General features: G+C 38.2%; 1 pseudogene; it reads right to left on the reverse strand.

Annotated features, from left to right (window-relative positions):
* Positions 1–3,043: 3,043 nt before the first annotated feature.
* On the reverse strand, positions 3,044–8,489 carry LOC113618594 (uncharacterized; annotated as a pseudogene).
* Between the last annotated feature and the right edge of the window lie 3,468 nt (positions 8,490–11,957).

The raw sequence follows: 11,957 nt of genomic DNA on the forward strand, positions 1-11,957 counted from the left end.
ACGTGGAGCGGCTGGGCCCGTGAGCCATGGCCGCTGAGCCTGAGCGTCCGGAGCCTGTGCTCCGCAATGGGAGAGGCCACAACAGTGAGAGGCCCGTGTACCGAAAAAAATTAAATAAATAAATTAAATTAAATTAAAAAATAATTTAGAAAATGAATATTTAGAATCAGAAAGAAATCACAACAAATAAATTAGTTTTTAAAGCTGCAATAATACAAACATTATAAAATCCAGTAAACTTTGGTTTTATTAATTGACTGTCAGACACACTTTTTTTTTAAATTTTAAGAGTTTGAGCAAAAATTGATTTGAACCAGGCAGCACCAAACCAGAGGTGGTTAAACCTCTGGAGCCAAGGGAACAAGTTAGAAAGAGAAAGTGGAAGCAAAGAAAGGAAATTATTGACTGGCTAGAGTACAATGCCTAGATGGCTGTCTGTGATTGGTTTTCCTGAGTATTTTGATTTTGTAACCTTGAGGCATTTACACGCTTAGATTTTGGTTTGCTTACACAAGCCATCACGGAATTAGAGCCACCTCAGTCTGGTGGGCTCCTTGTTTAGCTAATTTAACAATTCCCCCTGTTTGCTCATCCTTTCATACATGAGAGATTGGCCAACAATTTGGTATCAACCCTACTCTCAGTCACCATCATAGTTAAGCTGTTCCTGTCTCATTGTGAAACTCTCAGGTTATGAGGTCAGATCTGGAGGAACTATTTTTGTTGTTTATCTTTTGGTTCATCTCGTTTCTGTTTCTCTAAGAACAGTGAGACCATCTGAGGTAACATCGATGGCTGTGAAGAAGCACTTAAGACCTTTGAGCAAGCATAGCACACCAGGGAGACTCCAATGGTGACTATTAGAAGGATAACACCAGGAGATTGAAGTATACTCTGTAGCCAGGGCCACCATGAACCAAACCAGTCAGTATCAAATAAGTCAAAGCATGTACCTGAAGGGGAAGTAACCTGTGTTAGCCAAGTGCCTTGTTTGTTAACTTCTTGTATTTGCTACAATACCAGAGGTTTTGCGCCAGGTACAGCAAAAGTTATTCTCTACGGCAGAGACTCCTTCTTGGTCAGCCAATAAGTAATCTAAAGCAATCCTATTGTCTAAATCCACCTTAGCAAGAAAGTCTAGCAAGTTTTGTTGTGCAGGTCTTAATTGTCTGACACGTGTTTAATAACACTTTTTTCTTACATTTTTGGCTGAATACATTTTGATTACCTCTTAATTGAACAATAATTTCTAATAGGATTTACTATAGAGATAATAGAAAATATACTTCTGTTGGGACTATTTCAGCCTCACAACTTGTTATCACTTAATATCATGTAAGTTTTAAGGTTGTTGTCAAATTGGGGGGAAAAAAACTATCAAGTTTCTTCCCACATAAGCCATAATATTGCAGGAGTCTATCCTCGTTATAGTAGTGTATTATAGGTTTTATATTATTTTCATCAAAGGTGTTTTCAAATGTGTCCATATGATTCATTTCTCTTCAATAACTTGATCATCAAGGAGCCTATTCATTACTTACACTCTTCCTCTTACATTACTGCTTTTACTGTTGATCTAAAATTTTTTGTTATAATTCACTTCTAAATATCAGAATGACTTCTATTGATGTTGTGCATCCCTATCATTTTGTTTTATATTTCATTTTATCTGAATTTTCTCTCAGGTTTTAATAAATACATTTTAAAGTGGCAAAAGAAGGTACACCTCAAATATATCCAAGTCAAGAATCTGTAATTTCTCTCTTGTTTAATTAAGCATTCCAAACCATCTTTCCAAATTGCAATTAAAATAGCACACTTCAGTTTTATCAACCTTTAAATACATTTTTTGCATATCGTTTATGTGCTGGTTTAACTCTCAAATCTTCAAAAATACATTTACAACTTTATAATAAGGAGCAGACTTTCTCTTTAGACAAAAATCCAAGTTGTCAAATGTGTTTAAGATAAACCAAAGAGAAAACTTGTAATTGTGGAAAAATACCAAAGCAATATTTCTGGTACTATGGCAATAGCTTTCTTCTTTAATGACATCAAGGTCAGGAGCTGCTCATGGCACATATTCTGTGTATTTAGTGATGTTTTTATGGAATGCTTGCAGCTCTTAAAAGTAACATTGTCATATAACAGACTATGAATATTATTCACAGGTAGGTTACAATCAGGCTACTTTTCTGGTGATCTAATGGTCAAAAAAATCACGCAGAGGGTTTTCCCTTGTAGCGGTAGGACACAGTAATTATCAATGATTAGGATTTATTACATGATGCAAAATCTACGAGTAATAATTGGTTTCTGGTTTATTTATTTGGACCAGTATTATATACGCTCTCATAATTTCTATTAATCTTAAGAATTTTTTAGATTAGTTACATTTTTTTCACTTTAATGCTTTCCAAGTGCTCATACAAAAATGAACCATATTCAACTCTAACTCAATACTTCATATAAAGTTTTCATTTTTTGTAGAACATCAATTTTCATCTTGACCACTGAAGGCAAACATATTTTGCCTCAAAATGTATAACTGAAACTCTTTTTTCAGTATTTCAAAAAAAAATGAATATTTCTGTTTCTACATATAAGGAGCTTGGAAGTCACCACTTTATCCTAACAAGTGAAAAGCTGAGCAGACTAAAAAAATCACCAACTCTGCATGGATCCAGAAGAAAGAGCAGGACACAGGGCAAACTGCTGCCTCCAAGATTGAAGAGACAGGCAAATACAGGGAATCTCAGCTCATCACTAGATCAGAGACTTGTGAGTCTCTGCAACAGAAACTGCAACAGAAACCAGTGCCCGGGCATGAAAACCTGAACTCTAACTGATGAATTGCTGAAGGCTCATGTAAACAAGTCTGAGAGTTAAAAATTCTGTGGGACCTAGTCATAAGGGGCCGCCACAATATTGTGAGATTTATCTCCAGGTAAATCTTACCATGTGGCCCAGCAATCCTGTTCCTTGGTATTTACCCAAAGGCGTTGAGAACTATATTGATACAAAAACCTGCTCATGAATGTTTTTAATTGCCAAAACTTTGAAGCAACCAAGATGTCTTTCGGTAGGTGATGGATAAATCAACTGTGGTACATCCAGACCAGTCCTGAAAGATACTGCCACCTATCTGGCACCATAATTGAATCTTCAGAAGGCTATTCCACTGTTCCGTTAAGTCAGCTGCTTCAGGATGATGGGGAACGTGGTAAGCCCAATGGATTCCACAAACATAGGCTCTACTGTTGCGCTTAATTTGCAGTGACGTGAGTTCCTTGATCAAAAGCAATGCCATGTGGAATACTATATGGTGGATAAGACATTTCATAAATCCATGGATGGTAGTTTTGGAAGAAGCATTTCATGCAAAGAAGGCAAATTCGTATCCACAGAAGTGTGGCTTCCAGTGAGAACAAAATGCTATCCTTTCCATGATGATTAGCAGTCCAGTGTTATCAATCTATCACGAGGTAGCAGTCCAATGACCCTGAGGAACAGTGCCATATTGGGGCCAGTGTTGATCTCTGTTTTTGGCAGACGGGGCACTTTGCAGTGGCAGTAGCCAGATTGGCCTTGGTGAGTAGAAGTCCATGCTGTTGAGCCCGTGTATAACCTCTCTCCTTGCCACCCTCACTACTTTGTTCATGAGCCCATCGGGGAATGACAGGAGTGGCTCAGGAAGGAAGCTGATTAATATCCACAAACTGGGTCATCAGATCCACTTCATTATTAAAATCCTCCTTACGTCGGACTCAAATATCTTCATATTTTCTGTCCATTCAGAAAGGTCTGTCCACAGACCTTTTTCTCAGACTTCCTTATCACTAATTTTCCAGTCATACTACTCTCAAGTCCCTCCCCATTCATCCAACTCCCTGGCCGCAGCCATGAGTTGGTATACACTCACACATCTGGCCATTTCTCCTTCCAAACAAACTAAGCAAGCAAGTGCAGTGCTTAAAGTTCTGTTCACGGGGCTTCCCTGGTGGCGCAGTGGTTGAGAGTCCACCTGTCGATGCAGGGGACATGGGTTCGTGCCCCGGTCCGGGAAGATCCCACATGCCGCGGAGCGGCTGGGCCCGTGAGCCATGGCCGCTGAGCCTGCGCGTCCGGAGCCTGTGCTCCGCAACGGGAGAGGCCACGACAGTGAGAGGCCCGCATACGGCAAAAAAAAAAAAAAAAGTTCTGCTCACTGCATGGATTTCCATTTATCATTGCCCTTCAGGGATGTCCCAGAAAGAACTGTAGTGCTACAGATTTACACTTTTGGGTGATGTCTACATTATCTCCCAGAACAAGATGTAAACCAAGACTGAGGTTTCTCTTCCTCAGTCTAGTGATCATAGGGGACTCCCCATGATGACATAGATGCAGACTGGGAGAGAAAAAGTAATATAGCAGGAGCGGGAACCATGGGCATCTGGGCCACTTTCTTATGTAACTAAGTTGTGTTCTTACAACCCAGTCTTACATAAAACACTTCCATTTGATGATGGATTGCCACTGCTGTGCACACCCACCTTTATAGCTTGGGGAGTCAGACATGGCCAGTTCATCATGGGAAGCTCAGGTCACTTGGTAGCTTGATCTCTTCTAAGGCCTAATAGCAAGCCAAAAGTAGTTTCCGATAGAAGAATAGTTATCCACAAGAAGGGCAGGGCATTGCTCCAAAATCTTCAGGGTCTTTGCTGTGGTTCACCGATAGGGCCCTGTTAAAGATTCCAAACAGCATGCCTGCCTCTGACACTTCAGGAGCCACTGGATCTGGCCCAAATGACAGAACAGCTTGCACAACAGCCTGGACTTGTTACAGAGCTTCTCTCATATTGGGCTCTACTCAAAACTAGCAGCTTTTGTGTTACTCAGTAAATGGGTCAGAGTCGCACATGTAAACGAGGAATATGTTGCCTCCAAGTGCAGAGGCCCACTAGGCATTGTGCCTCCTTTTGGTTGCAGGAGGAGCCAGATGCAGCAATTTATCCTTTAACTCAGAAGGGATATCTTGACATGCCTCATACCGCTGGACCCCTGGAAATTTCACTGAAGTAGAGGCCACTAATTTTTTGTTTAATTTATTTCCCACCCTCTGACACACAAATGTCTTACCAATAAGTCTAGAGTAGTTGCTATTTCTTGCTCACAAAGTCCGATCAGTATAATATCATCAATGTAATTAATGTGATTTCTTGTGGAAGGGAAAGGCAATCAAGATCCCTAATGTGGACTAAATTATAACATCGGGCTGGAGAGTTGATACACTCCTGAGGTAGGACAGTGAGGGTATTTTGCTGGCCTTGCCAGCTGAAAGCAAGGGTGGTCTATACCAGTAGACATAGAGAAAAAATCATTTGCTCAGCCAACAGCTGCATACCACATACCGGGGGATGTGTTAATTTGCTCAAGCAATGAAATAAAATCAGATAGATTTGCAATTGGTGTCAACACCTGATTAAACGTATGATAATCCATTGTCATTCTAACAAGATACATTTTCTGCAAAAGCCAAATAGGTGAGTTGAATGGGGATGTGGTAGGAATCACCTCCCCTGCTTCCATCAAGTCCCTGATGATGGCACTAATCTCTGCAATCCCTCCATGAACGTGGTATTGCTTTTGGCTTACTATTTTCCTAGGTAGGGCAATTCTAGTGCCTTCCACCTGGCCTTTCCTATCCTAATAGCCCTTACTCCACAGATTAGGGAACCAACATGGGGATTCTGCTAGTTTCTGAGTATGTCTATTCCAGAACTGGAGAAATGAGTAGACAGTGGGTTTGCAGACCCACTGAAGCACCTTGAGACAGACCCAAGTTAAATCTCCATTGATCGCCTAACCTCTGTAAGTCCCTACTTCTATTGGTGAAACATAGTAACTTTTGGGGTCTCCTAGGATTAGTGTCAATTCAGAGCCAATGTCCAGAAATCCCCCCAATCTGCTTATTTCTTTTTCCCCAGTGCCAGTCAAGGTGGAAAATTCTGCAGTTCCCTTTTTGGAAAGCTGGGTGAAAGACTAACAGTATAAATTTTGGCAGTGTAGCCAGATTCTTCCTCAAGGGGACCTGACCTCCCCTTCGTTCAAGAGGTTCTGGGTCTGTAAACTGGCTCAAATCTGAGCAGTGTTTGAGGGGCTGTAACTCGTCCTCCCTGTCTCCTGGGACAAGGGCCACAGGAAGGAAGGAAGGAAGGGAGGAGGGAAGGAAAGGAGGGAGAGAGGGAGGGAGGAAGGAAGGTAAAAAGAAAACCAAACCAAACCAGGCAGACAAGGTCACTATAGTTGGCGTGCTTGGACTACTCTAGAAAATAAGTGAAATCTGTTTTTTCACTCTTTGCACTACAGACCAAGTATGTAGCCCCTGGTTGGTCTATTAAAATGTGGCTAGAATTTCTCTAAGAATATCTCATTTCAAGATATCAATATTTTTCTGAACACACACACATACAGAAGTGCACATTATCTTTGTTTAAGTAAAAGTCTACAACAATTGATGATTGTGAAAGATATTCACATGCATAAACAAAAGTAATAAAAAGTTTCAAATAGATAAGAAGTCACAGGAATACTTAAAGACTGAATGCGTTAACTAGGTCATTTGAGGAAAAATATATCCTTTTAAGGTAATAGATTTTTATGACATACAAATAACATAAAAAACAAAACTATAGAAATTATACAGTTGTTTTAATCATTATAGAATTGTTTGTATTTTAACATTTATAACATCAAACAAACAGTATTTAATTTTTTAATAATAGTATTTAATTTTTAGTTACTTCATTTAATTTAGGCCATTATCATTTCAAGAAAAAAAACCCTAAACCTATTTGGTTATTCTTCCCATGATGATAAATTGAAAGCACAATGCCAACATAGACATAAAAATTCAGTAGGAAGAAAAAATCCAAACTCATATCCATAAAATCTTTGATAAATCAACTTGGATCTCAACATGTTAAAGAATGTAACATTTGAAGAAACAAAAAAAGTGCAAAAGTATGCACCCATAGCTTACTTTGTTCTTCCTCATCAAAACTTGAGAATGATAAAATTATAAGAAAGATTTAAGAGGAAGATTCCTTTTACTTTTCTGTCTGTGAAGGCTAATATATTAGACAAAAACTGGTCAAATGATTACTATAGCTTGTCCAACCATTTCCAGCATTTCACGTCAGTATATTCTTGAGATTTTTCTCAAGTATGACTCCTTGGTTTAAAATTCCTTCTGGAAAACATGCTACTGAAAAACATTTCCCTGAATTACATTCTACAGTGCAAAAAAATCTTAGCGATATTATTAAATGTACTGTTTGAAAGTGATTGCCTGTTTAATATTTTAGTATTAGCATATGACTCAGGCAATTACAGAAGTTTAAATTTTTGAAAAATTTATGTTCTTGAAGTATAATGGAGAACTTTAGAAACTATGTTTCTATAGGTTTAATAATAAAATTAAATAATAATGTTGTATTCCTTTACATTAAAAAAAATCAGCATTTCTTCTTATATAGCAGAAACTCCTTCTGTAAGTTAATTTTTTTATTTTCACTTTCAGCCAAATTTGATTTTAAGTAACTTAATCATTTAGCATTGAATAATATGTGTATTTCATGCCCCTCATGGTATCTTTCAATTAACAAAAGTGTCAGATAAACCAGAATTTGTTGTTTATTGCAAGTGACCAGAACTTTAACAGGAAATCCAAGAACCATGGTAATACTTTCCATGTTGTCAGAATTTGGAATTTAGGGAATTATGATCGATTTTGAACCACTGAAAAATAATTAACAGTTTCAGACATAGAAAGTGACTCTACATGAAAGAGACATACGGATATTTTGAGTTAATATGTAGGAATCATACGTGTGTATATGAAAGGATGTTATGAGGAAGAAATTTACTGGGGCTTAACTACAACAAAGAGATTTTGAGGAGTCATATGGAAGAACTTTTTGATATACCCTAAAACATTTACCAGAGAAGAAGACGGAGCCTCCTTTTTTGGAGACCTAAATGAAAATGTAGACTGGATTTTATCTTTCAAACTTAAAACCCGAGTAGTGTCAGGAACCCAAACAGATGACCTTTCTGTTCTATGATTCCATTATTTGAAAGGTTTGTGAAATCCCAGCCCTTCAATTGCTTTCTGGGGCTTGTCTCCTGCTAAGTCCCATAAGGTATATTTTCCTCCCAGGCACCAACCTACTTAAAGCACAGCAGTCACTGGAGTTGCCAACTCATTAAAAGCAGAGTGTAGTCCAGCATTAACCTAATTATATGCTGCAACCACTTTCTTGTGCATCTGGGAGTGACTCTTTGGCTTCCAGCCAGCATCTCTGGGATTTGATTTTCAAGTGACATAACCAGTTACTTTAAAATGTTTACCTCCTGAATGCTGGAGATGGAACGTCATCATTACAAAGGAGAAAACTTACAATTGGATCAAAAGCCTCTACTCCTGTTAGCAGAGGCTTTGCCATTGTCCAGAGAGCCCTGGTCTCTGCTTTCTCTAGACTCATATTTCCTAATGATGCAGTATCTTGTTCATTACGATTCACTCTGAGATGAAGTCATTATGTGCCTTGCTCTTTCTTTCACACAGCATTGGTAAGCATTTTAAGGAAACTTTTATACAAATCTTTAAAATTTCTGGCAGGGAAAATAGGCAGACATCTGGAAAAGAAGCAGCATCACTTATCCCCATCCAAAGTGTATTTTTGCTTCATGTCTATACTTTTTCCGAAAGCTTACATACAAGTTCCTCTTAGCCGTGAGCCTTTCTTGAGCAAAAGTGTCTGAATAATCTATGGGTTATCTTCCATATCTTAGAGAAGGAAGTCTACGTTTCTATTCCATCCCTGTGTTTCAGAGGGCTACAGTGGGGTGTAGAGCTGTCCCGTGCATTCAATCAATAGCATTTCTTCTCCATCTGTTGCTGTGGAGTTTGGCTACAGTTTTCCCTTCTGGTGGTTTGTAGTCTCTGTCTTCTGTTGTGTTCTCCTCGGTAGAGGCTTTATGAGGTGGTTTCCTGAGCTGTTGTAAGATTCTTTTCCACACTCATTGAGTGGCTGCCTTGATTGATCTTAGCAGTACCTTCAGAAATTCTGGTGGAAATCTTTTCTTAGTTGAGGCTTTTAGATATTGGCTATATAACTAAATAAGGAGTTCCATATTTCAAAGTAGTGTGTTTGGAAGGGTGCCCAGAGTAAAGAAAGCATTAATAGGCATAAAAAGCTAGCATATGGATGCTATAAGAAGTATATTGGAAAATGTACAAATAGAGTAGTGGAACCTTCCAATCAAAGGGTGTGAGGGGCAGTGAGGAAAATATGTTTTCTCTTATGTTTCTGCCAAAATGTAAGGACAATACAACCTATACAGTAAATTCAGCAGATGCTGGAAACTGCAAAAAAAGAACACTCGTTGCAGCCAGCTTAGTTTAAAATAACATACTATTTATGTCTGAATTTGATTGTAGGTATATTCTCTGTTATTTGATCTATTTTATCTATGTTATTTAGTCTATTAAGACCACGTTAAATTAATATAATTAGATTCTACTATATTGTTCACACAGAAAAAATATAAGACTAAGAATTATTTCCTTGGAAAGGCCAATCTAAGAAAGAAGGTTTATGATTTGTCCTGAGCTCAATCTGTTGGTAATTGTCTTTATGTTCCTATTATGCACCTAGGTATATGTGAGGCGTATAAGCGGGGAATAAGGCATAACTTCTTCTTTTCAGGGGTTTGAAAGCTAGCAAAAAATGATAGTTGGCAACATTTTCTTTGTCCACTTCAGGGCAGTTATTTCAAGGTTTTTGATTATGAATTTTTTTGTTCCCAAATGCTAAGGAGCACTTCTTATCTAGAGTCCTGAATGTAAATGTTAATTGATTGTTTTTATGTGATGCACATAGCTTTTAGGTAAGGGTTGTCATGTGCTTTATAAGACTTAAAGATTCTTCTGGTGGCAGGATATCACAACGCACTAACACTTGGAAAGATGGAAGGCAGAATTTTTGGTTACTTACAGCTCCAAACTAGAGAAGGCTTCCAGGTAAGGCCAACAGGGGGTTGTACCCAGCGGAAGAGTTACAGCAAACTGGAGCTGTAAGAGGCAGCTTAGGTATGGCTAGCAGGGTGGGGTTAGCAAGATTTCTCAGGTTCCCTGAAGATCGGCTAACCTGAATGATTTTGTGGGATCCTAGGCCTAGAGGCTGTCTCCAGTCTCTTACCTAGCCTTGGAGTGATTAGGGCTGATGCACTGTGGCTTGGAGTGTGAGAGCCCAGTAAAGGAAGTGGTCAGTTGGATACGAACTTGATTAGCTGCTCAAGAAAAAAAATTGATCGACCTCAAATCAGGGCTTCAAAACTGGGTCAAGACAGCACGGTTAAAAAAACCCAAAAAAACTATACTACATGATGATACAAACATAATGATACAAATTTTAAAAAAATATTCTTTATAATTTTTTAGGCATTCACTCATTCATACTTGCAATAAATATTTAATGAACGCACGTTAGGTGTTGACACTATGATGAAAACAGAGAAAATAAAGATGGATCAGAGGCTTTCAGTTCAGTAAGAGACAAAACAATGACAATGTTGTAGTCATTGTAAAAGAGCCATAACATAGGTGCTACTGGAACACAAATGTGGTTGTCAGTTTGACAGTACTGACCACTCAGGAAAAGCTTCCAGACGTAGGACGCATCGTGAAGAAAGATACAGAAGCAAGATACAATAGGCAGGAATCTTAGAAAAAGCCTAGTATTAACAAACTTTATAAATAAGTAAGGAAAAAAAAAAAGGCCCAGAAAGATAAAGAGACTTGATTCATGTCACAGATATAGCAAAAACCCAGTATTCACTTGTATGTTCCCTTGCATGGTCAATATCAATTTTGTTTAATCACACATCGCACATATTTGACCATCTGGACATGATATATGAGCGTTGTAATAATCTGGCTGGAAGGACTTATCATAGTATAGAATAGACTTAGAATTCCGTTCTTCCAAGATAGATGCACAGTCTCTTTCACTGGATGAGTAAACATCTGGGTCCTATCTGGTCAGGGAACCTGAGACCAGAGCATTATGGTAGCTATAATTGGGGTTGAGTTTTGCATGATGCAAACACAAAGAGTAAAATGAAGGTGGAGTGTCATGTGGAGACATAAATGAGTTCTCAAAATGTTAAATGTTAAACCCAAAGGAAAAGTCAGGAAGCAGATTTAAGGTTTAGTGATACGTAGGAAGAGTGTGCTGGCTCCTGGAATCCAGCCTGGAAACACACCCAGAACAAGGGATGGGAGGAAAGTTGTAACGAATGTTGGTGATTTAATCTGTGGGTAAGGAGGGAGCCCTTAAGGACACAATGTGTTGGTGGTGGAGTTTTATAAAATCAAGCCTTTCTGTTTGTATTTTATGACATTAAAATAACTCTATACTGGAGGAAATATATTGACATAGTTGATTTTTATGTAGTAGTAAACTAGATTATACATTTTAATATTAAAGAAATTTACTATATTACATTGATTCAGAACCCATATAGAACTAAGCCAACAACACAGAGTCAAAGAAACATATAAAATGTTTCAGATGTACACGCCAATTACATGAAATAGTTAACCTTGTGGGTTATGATCCCTTTGTCTTTCACTGAAAATGCAGACTGTAACTTTGCAATACTTGTACCCTAAATGCATAAACTGCATTTCTCAACCATCCCTTGAACCGTCTGAAGTGCAGGCCTCAAAACTTAACTTATCCAACTCAAACTGACTTTACCATTATTCTCCTGTTCAAATTTCCCCTTATTGCCTAAACTGTGTCTCTTTACAGTTGGTTTATCTAAATCATGATTGAAACAAGGTACAATTATTGAATTTAGTTGTACGTGTCTCAGGACACACATAAATAGATTTCACTCTCAAC

Source organism: Aethalodelphis obliquidens, unplaced genomic scaffold (genome assembly GCF_003676395.1).
Source record: "Aethalodelphis obliquidens isolate GAN/ISIS:26980383/991018 unplaced genomic scaffold, ASM367639v1 scaffold5, whole genome shotgun sequence".
Classification (NCBI taxonomy): Eukaryota; Metazoa; Chordata; class Mammalia; order Artiodactyla; family Delphinidae; genus Aethalodelphis; species Aethalodelphis obliquidens.